The 6368-nt window shown below is 48.1% G+C and overlaps 1 pseudogene; it reads right to left on the minus strand.

The window, feature by feature from the left end:
* Positions 1-5714: 5714 nt before the first annotated feature.
* Positions 5715-5833, minus strand: LOC112479742 (annotated as a pseudogene).
* Between the last annotated feature and the right edge of the window lie 535 nt (positions 5834-6368).

Here is a 6368-nt window from a genome sequence, read left to right on the forward strand (position 1 = left end):
ATAGCTGGACGTGCTTGGTTCGTTCCAGAAAGTGGGAGGCATTTCACGGGAATAGAGAAGACGCGGGCTCAGAGGTTCATTTATTGCCCAGACTTTCACTGAGCCCCTGTCCTCTGGAAGGCCCTGTGCTGGTGGTGGGGAGACTAGGATAAGCCGGAGAGACCCACGCACAGAGCGATTGCGTAGGGCCCGCAGTCATATAAGGAAGGTGCTGAGGTGTCCCCTAAGTCCTCTAGAACAAGTCAAAGAAGGGGAGATGAGGTAGGCCTCCAGGGGCGAGCACTCAAGTGTCAATGGCCCGAGCCAGGGCAGTTTGGGACCTTGGGAAACTGCTTCCCTCTGTGGAGGTTGAATATAATGAAGCTGGGTGGTGGCCGCTGGCAGATTCACGGAGAGCATGCCCTGGAGAGCGACAGAAAAGCCTAGAATGAAAAACTGCACTTAGCAGTTATTTTGGGGATAGTAGATAAACCAGAGAGCAATCTCCACCTGGGACAGATAGGGACAGCGTCCTACACTCTTGTCCCAGTGCAGTTGACAGCATACAAACTGGATGTTTCATACTGATCATCTGCAAGGTTTTCTGGAGAAATACGGTGATATTCCTTTTAAGTGGTTCCCAGAAGCCTCCAGACTGACATTCTTTTCCCTGGCCATGGAAAGCTAGATACAGTGCATTAAAAAGAATATTTTAATTACGCTATCTTGAATGTCATTTGCACAGCTCTAAGCAAGGGCTAGATATTTGGCGAGGGTCAAGTGAATGAAAATTATGGTTTGCAGCTATGGGGCGGGGAGAGAATTTGGTCTTTGGCTCAAATTCTAGGAGCCTTGAGTTGCATCTCGCTGGGGAAGACTCCTCCACACCCTCATTAAGTAAAAGATCCTCCAGGAAGGAGATTGTCTTGAGTTTTTATTTATGAGGAGGTCTTTTGGGTAATTTAATATTCTGTGTCTTATTGCATCACATACTCTCTGAGATCTGAAAAACAAAAAACAAATTTTCAGAGTAGAGGGTAGTAGGGCTTGGGGTAAGATAATACTAGAAATAACTGCCGGTCTTCAGAGTTCCCACATAGACCAGGCACCGTGCGAGGTGCTTTACAAACACTGCACATTCCTGCAGTCCCACAAGACATGGCTTATCAGACCCACTTACTTCACATATGAAGAACCTGAGGCCCACGGGGCCTGGAAATTTTCCCGAGATCACATGGCCAGTAAGTGACGGGGCGGAGACTGGACCCCTGGTCTGAATTCATCTAGAGTCCATGCTGGTCCTACCCATCCCAGCCTGTGGCTGACTTTCTGACTCTATATCATTTCTCAGTAGCACATGATCTCTCAGGTGATAAAAAGAGGGACCCTGTGGTCAAGATAATAAAGGCAGGCCTAAGGAAGGAAGGTGACAATGAGAATCAAACACCATCCAGGGACTGTCTGTGGCCTTTATTTAGATAGGGTCCTCCCGCCCAAGTCCCAGGTTCCTCGAGAGCTCTTCTCACATGACAACACCCTGCTGAAGTCCACGGATTGTCCATCCCTCACCCTGGAACGCCTCTGATGGCAAAAGTTCCTTAGAATTTGGTCAGTGACCTTTAGATACTTGGTCATCCTGATAGATGTCTTCAACACATTCTTAGAATGTTTTCCAAATGAACTGGTGAGAAGATTCTGATTTGGCCCATAATCTACCACTTTTTCGAATACAACCCTAAAGTTAGAGAGAGGGTTTTTGAAAATAACCTGACATATACAGCAAGATTTTAATAGGGTGTCTTATTAGAATCTGGCCACGGAACGCACAGATGAATCAGCTTACCTAGGTGGTCAAAACCCAAAGCCTCCTGTATTAGTCTGCGCGGGCTGCCATAACATAATAACAAACTGGCTTAAACGACAGACATTTATTTCTCACAGTTCTGAAGGCTGAGAAATCTGAGATCGAGGTGCCAGCTTGGTTGGTTTCTGATGAAAGCTCTCTACCTGGCTTGTAGATGGCCACCTTCTCACCGTGTCCTCACATGGCAGAAAGAGGAAACAGACTCTCTGGCGTTGCTTTTCATAAGGGCACTAATCCCATCTTGAGGGCTCCACCGTCACGACCCCATCTAAATCTAATTATCTTCCAGAGGTTCCATCTCCAAATACTTCACATTTGGGGTTAGGGCTTCAACATATGAATTTGGGGTGGGGGACACAATTCAGTCCATAGCATCCCCCTCATAAATGGTAGATGAGGAAAGACCATGGGAATCACTGTGAAGCAAATATGTAATACAACTGAATTTGTAAAACTTTAGAATCCTTCTAGGAGATGAAAAATGCTTCCTCTGTACATTCTAGCATCGATTTAAAAAGAAAAAGTAATTAGCCATCTTGCCACTGTCTCTTGTCTGGTTCCTGCCCCACAGGCAAGTCCTGGTTTTCAGTGTGCACCTATGCAGATGTTCAGGCATGTTCGGGCATGCAGGTAGGGCCTCATGAGGTTTGGAACACGCATCAAAATGAAAGAGAAAATTGTTAGCCTACTGAGGTTTTTAGAAGTTGTTGCAAAGCAAAGTGCAGAGAGGTGCTATTCAGTGAAGGGGTGAATTCTCCCTGCTGAGGTTTACATGATTCTCTGTATCGGCAGGCATCTGTCACATAGTAGGCACTTAAAAATTCAGAGCATTTCAAGGCAAATCTGACCCCAGGAACTCCTCCAAGCAATGAAGATACTGCATAACAGTGCATGGGAGGGACTTCAAAGCCCATCCACAGCTCGTCTTGCTCTCCCTCCTGGACACAGGGGACACCACGTCGCCAGTCCACTTGTAGCTAGAAAGGGTCATGGGATGACTCTTTACCAGTGAGACATGAGCAGAAGCATTGTCTGTCACATCCAAGCACTTGAGAGCCAGTATGACAGTTCCTTGCTCTGTCCCTCGGTTCCCCAGCAAACGTGGTGACTCTGTGCTGGGGAAACCACAGGATGGAAGCAGCCTGGATGCCTGGATCCCTACAGCAGGGGGCCCTGCCAAACCGCATCAGAATTGGTGTGTACAAAAATATACTATTTCTGTTTTAGCTTTGCAAATGTCGTTTGTCTGTTGCATTAACTAGCAGTTACTTTGGCACAGCTACTTTTCTGTTGTTAGGTTTATGTAAATATTTTAATTACAAAGGTAGTAATGCATATGTTTTTATTGCAAAAAAAAATCCCTAAATACAGATAAATCACAATATCCCTATTTTCAAAATTTCACCACCATTCAGCATCCTGATCTGAGATCACCACAATTAACAATCTAGTGTGTATTATTTTAAAATTTACTATGGGTTTTTTCATATATAGATATACTACAAAACATATTGTTTTTCTTCAAAATACATAGGTAATGATGTACATATTTATCTCCCACTAGCCTTTGTCACTTAATAAAATGGATGCAGGATCTACCTCACTTTCGTAACTTCTTCCTAGAATTTTAAAGAATTAACTACAATGTGCCATAGCAATTAAACCATTCGCTTCCTGATAGACACTGAATCGTTTCCCGTTTGTTGCTATAATTAAGAAAACTCAAATCAACATCTTTGAACGTGAATTTTAGGGCAACTAATGTTTTTTTAATAAAGACATTAATGTGGACATTGAGTTAAAGAGGAAACAGTGTGAATAGTTTAACTTTTTATATATTGCCAAAATTTTATTGCAATTCATTTTTTCAAAAGTTAGTATATGTGAATAGCCTATACTCTCACAAATCTGTTATCTATTTTGATATTGGTCACAATTATGGGTAAAAGTATCGTCTCACTGTTTTAATTCGCGTCTCCCCTCTTTTCTAAGTAGGTTAAAGAGGACCGTTACTTCATTCCTCACCCGTAGAAAGCTGGATTTATGGAGTGATGTCCTGCGTCACAGGATTCCTCTAGGCATCACTTAGAATTCTGAAATTCTGCAATGTCAACAAGACAGTTCCCTTTCACTGGGAGAAGCGAGGCCTCGGTCAGGAGCCAGGGAAGGGGACCAGACAGGACAGCCTCGGCCAGTGAGGGGCTTTGGGAAGACTGGGAGGAGAGCGAGGGCCGGAGTGCGCGGGAGAGACCGCATGCAGACCCAGGTCCGGAGAGCTCAGGCAGGCTGGCCGTCGGGGCTCTGAGTCCAGAGTTGGGTTCAGGGGGGACGAAGCCGAAGGCGAGGCGGCGGGGAAGGGAGGTGTCCGGGACGGGAGCAGGAAGAGGCCGGGGAATGTCTGAATCATCCTCACCGGCTGGAGGCTGCAGGGGGACCTGAGTGGTCAGGTCTGTGGGATGAAGGGCCCAGCGGCCCGGCGTGCCAGACACCCCTCCCGAACCTTAGAGCCCCCGCCCCGGTCCGGAAGCGCACACCTGGCTCCCCGCATCGTCGGAGGAAAGAGCTCCATGTCTTCACTCTGGCAGAGTCCCGGGGCTGGGAGCCGTCACGACGCCTGCTGGACGCCGGGCACTTTGCCCCTGGGTGCGGTGCCGCCCTACGGAGAGGCTGCGGCTGTGCGAATGGGCGGGGTTGGTGACTGAGGACCCGCAGCCGAGAAAGGTCAGGAATAACCACGGCACTGGAAGGGGCTGTGCCGCTGCTCGGACGTGGGGACGCGACGGGGAAAGCCGCGGGGCTCGTCACCGCGGACTCTGCGGATCAAGGGCGGGGTGTGGACGTGCTTGGAAAAGCCGTCCAGATGCTGTCCCCGGCCCCCACCGCCTCCGGGGCTTTCTGAGTTCCCGGCACCACAGGGGCAGGTGTGCCGTGGCTATGACTGCTGCCGAAGGTGCCAGCAGATGCTGGCTGCGATGCAGGATGGGCCCAAGGCGCCGACGTTTTCAGGGCGGATGGAAAGCCGTGGAGATGGCGCCCTTCCTCGTGACCTTAACTTGGGGTGTGTGTGTGTGGGGGGGGTGCAATGCGGGAAGCACCACGGACCATCGTGTCGAGAGCATCCTCTAAGAGGGCGTTTGGGCCCAGGGAGATTCCATAACGACCCTCGGTCTAGATTCCCGCAGGAATTCTGAAGTCACGTGAGCAGTTGGAGTTCTGCGGTTTTCTCCAGGGAGGTGGAAGGCCCAGGCGGTGGGCAGACTCCACGCTTTCAATCAGTGAACAGGACCCTCCAGTCATTTCATTCATTCATTCATTCATTCATCCATTCATCGAGCAAACACCTATTAAACACTTGCCCAGAAAGAATACCAAGTAAACAAAAGAATATGACAAAGCACTTTACTTTAGTCTGGGTCGGAGGATGGTAAGATACAGACAGGTGCGAGAGAGTTTTAGGAAGCTGGGAACTGTGAGCTGGTAGGGGGTCCATCATGACCTCGAATTCTGAAGTTTCTTACCAGGCAGAAGTTGTTCCTCTCAGCTGAGACTGAGGATGAGGGAGGAGGAGATGGTGGTGAATTGATCAGGAAAGATGTATGGGACGTGATCAGCGTGGGCCATGTAGATGGTGAGCTTCTGCTGGTCCAGGTGGCCCTGTGCAGTGGGCAGTAGGAAACGTGGGTCTGTCTATCAGGAGAGGAGCCTGGGCTGGACATTAGTTTATGCTGCTTCGCTAGGGGTCATTTGAACCCATAGCGTTAGGTTTATTTTATTTTTTTATTCTTTATTTTATTTTATTTTTAGGGAGGCAATCCTTGGTTGACCTCACAGATTGGAAGCACCTTGTCAGCTTACGATCCCTTATTTTTTAAGCCTGCAGTACCTGGTCTTTCTCTGTGGTCTCCCATCCGAGTACTAACCAGGCCTGACCCTGCTTAGCTTCTGAGATCAGACGGGATCTGGCTTGTTCAGGGTGACGTGGCCGTAGGCCTAGGTTTCAGTTTAAAAGACTGTTGCGTACATAGTGGCCTACATGCTGTAGGATGCTGCCACCTCTCCTGCACGCATACTTGGAAACTAAAGTCACACGAAGATTAAATTTAGGAAGGACTTTAATGGAAGAAAGTACTCAACCAGAAAGCCAATTATAGAAAGTTTTCCTGTGTTTAAATATATATATGTAAAATACAGACACTTATCCTCAAACTCAGTGTCTTTGTTTTAGGCAGCTCTACAGTAACAAAAGGTCTTGTGATGAACAGACCAGGGTCCTGGAGGCAACCTGGGGCTCAGGTACCTTGAAGGCTAGGACTTCATGATGCATCATTTTTATAGTGGACAGCGATCATCCAAATTTTAGATATGGGACCTCTTACTCCAACTGAAGCCTTCCACACGAATCCGAACCATGACCATGAGGAAAGCAGAGAGCACTCTGGTTGGAGGGAGGACCGTAATCCAGGAGTCCTGCCTACCCCCTCGAAGAAGCGCACCCTGACACCCAGCCACAGTGTCCTCTTGAGCA

Source organism: Pteropus alecto, unplaced genomic scaffold (assembly GCF_000325575.1).
Source record: "Pteropus alecto unplaced genomic scaffold, ASM32557v1 scaffold141, whole genome shotgun sequence".
NCBI classification, from domain to species: domain Eukaryota; kingdom Metazoa; phylum Chordata; class Mammalia; order Chiroptera; family Pteropodidae; genus Pteropus; species Pteropus alecto.